Raw genomic sequence first — 2273 nt, 5'->3', positions numbered from 1 at the left:
CTGGTATCAGGCAATATTGTTTCAATCAAACTTATTCACAAGCATTTAGTGGTGTCTAAGAAAAACAATTATACACGGACTTGGTTATTGGATTTTCCGAACAGTCGCCAATTATATTGGGACCAAAAGGATCCTGCCTCTCCGTAGTCGGCCTGGCCACTTGGTTTGTTGGATAGTTTGTGCGGAGCTTTGTTACCGAAATACCAGGGAATCAGTAGCCGGAACCAAAAACATATTCCACCACAGAGTAGTTAGTTAATTAGAATACTTTAGATTACCTTAGATTAGATTACGATTAGATTAATTTAGCTTACCTTAGATTAGATTAGTTTAACTTGTTATAATTTAGTTTATTTGCGAAAAATTAAAAACAAAAAGGCATACCCAGTGTATGACCCAAACCCGATCTAGACCAGGGCAGTTGTTATTCGTACCTGATCCAGACGCAATAATCTATAAAGCACGCAAGGAAGCAAGAATCAGAAACCAAATGGCGTTACACGTTACTTTAGCAGAAAATACCAAACCCTCGATTGAAGGTCGAGGAAGACTGATCAGATTTCCAGAGATTCAAGGACACTCGTTCGAATTAAAACATCACATCATCCAGCTCATTCAAAATAGTTGTCAGTTTCATGGATTACCGAATATAGATCCTAATTCTCACCTTGATAAATTCATATCTCTTTCGAACTCCAACAAACAGCCAGGGATAGGACAAGATATAGTCTGGCTATACTTGTTCCCCTATTCTCTCACTCATCATGCTTAAACTTGGTTTGAAGGACTGGAAAAAGATTCCATCACGTCATGGACGGAGATGGCTACTAAATTCCTGACCAAATATTTCCCTCCTTCTAAACAAACCAAGCTAAAGAATGACATCATTAACTTCAAACAAAGTTATGATGAATCTCTTTATACCGCATGGGAGCGTTTTAAAACCCTGCTGAAGAAGTGCCCTAATCACCAGTTAGAACGGTCAGCCCAAATCTGTACCTTCTACAATGGTCTTACGGTAAATCATAGGACGACGATCGATGCAGCAGCTCAAGGGAATCTGATGAACCAAACCGCAGATGAAGCATGGGAATTGCTCGAGAACATGACGATGCATCATCATGACTGGAACAGTGGTGAAACAACATCATCATCTGCCCCGCTCTCCGCACTTAACAATCAAACGGAGGCCATCAAATCTCTCACGGATAAGATGGAATCTTTTGCTAAGCAGCTAGAAGAATTAAAGACGCAACTGCAGCAGGTTAACCAAGCTCAGGCTTGTGTAAATTGTACCAACCCGCAACCCACTGAAGAATATCAAGTTGAGTACGAAAATCCTAACGGTTCAGTCTGTTACGTTCAATACCCAGCTCGTCCACCAAATCCCGGATTCAATCAAGGACCATCAAGGGTTAATCAATTTCAGCGAAGCAATCAACCTTTTCGCTATCACTATCCACCTTACCCAGCCCAACAATCTCAATTGACCTACGATCAACCACTTCCACTCACTGGTCTCCCAGTTGAGGAAAATTCCCCTACCACCCAGATTACAAAAGCAGCTAACCCCACTCTCGGAACTGATGAACAGTTAACTCAGTTCATTCAAGGTCAACAACAGCTAAATCAGAGAACTGCAGCCAGACAAGATCAGACGGAGATACTAATGAGAAATCAATTGGCTCTGCTCAAAAGTTTGGAGACGCAGCTCGGACAGTTATCACAACGCCTTGAAACCCGACCGCAGGGAATATTGCCAAGTAATAATATCCAAAATCCCCACATAGAAGAAGCAAAGCAAATGGATTCTGTAATCCCAGAGGAAGAACCAAGGAGGAGGTCAGCTAGGCTCGAGAACAAATCAACATATACTCAGAAGCTGACTCCTGAAACTCCAGTTCACGTACCTTATCCTGGGAGGCTACAAGGAGAACCATCCAAGCTTGATTCCTTCAAACTTGATGGAAGATTCCTGGACACCATGTCCAAAGTTCCCAACCAGAAGAGATACATCCGAAGGCTTCTTTCTACAAAGGAGAGGATACCAGAGTTTAACAAAATTCCACTGAGTGAAGAATGCTCTGCATTACTCAGAGACTCTCTACCACCTAAGCTAGGAGATACGGGCCGATTCGTATTTCCGTGTTCAATCTACTAATCTGGAACCATTCATGCGCTAGCAGATTTAGGAGCAAGTATCAACCTAATCCCTTACTCTCTCTACAAGAGATTAGAGTTAGGAGACTTGTCACCTACCAAAATGACAATCC

General features: G+C 42.1%; 1 non-coding gene across 1 annotated transcript; it reads right to left on the bottom strand.

Annotated features, from left to right (window-relative positions):
* Positions 1 to 868: 868 nt before the first annotated feature.
* On the bottom strand, positions 869 to 975 carry LOC139887221 (small nucleolar RNA R71). The gene has a single exon (XR_011773060.1). It is a non-coding gene; the product is annotated as a small nucleolar RNA R71 (small nucleolar RNA).
* Positions 976 to 2273: the final 1298 nt, after the last annotated feature.

This window comes from Rutidosis leptorrhynchoides, chromosome 1 (genome assembly GCF_046630445.1).
Source record: "Rutidosis leptorrhynchoides isolate AG116_Rl617_1_P2 chromosome 1, CSIRO_AGI_Rlap_v1, whole genome shotgun sequence".
Taxonomy (NCBI): domain Eukaryota; kingdom Viridiplantae; phylum Streptophyta; class Magnoliopsida; order Asterales; family Asteraceae; genus Rutidosis; species Rutidosis leptorrhynchoides.
The sequence above is the reverse complement of the archived record's forward strand: the minus strand, read 5'-3'. Positions and strand labels throughout refer to the sequence as shown.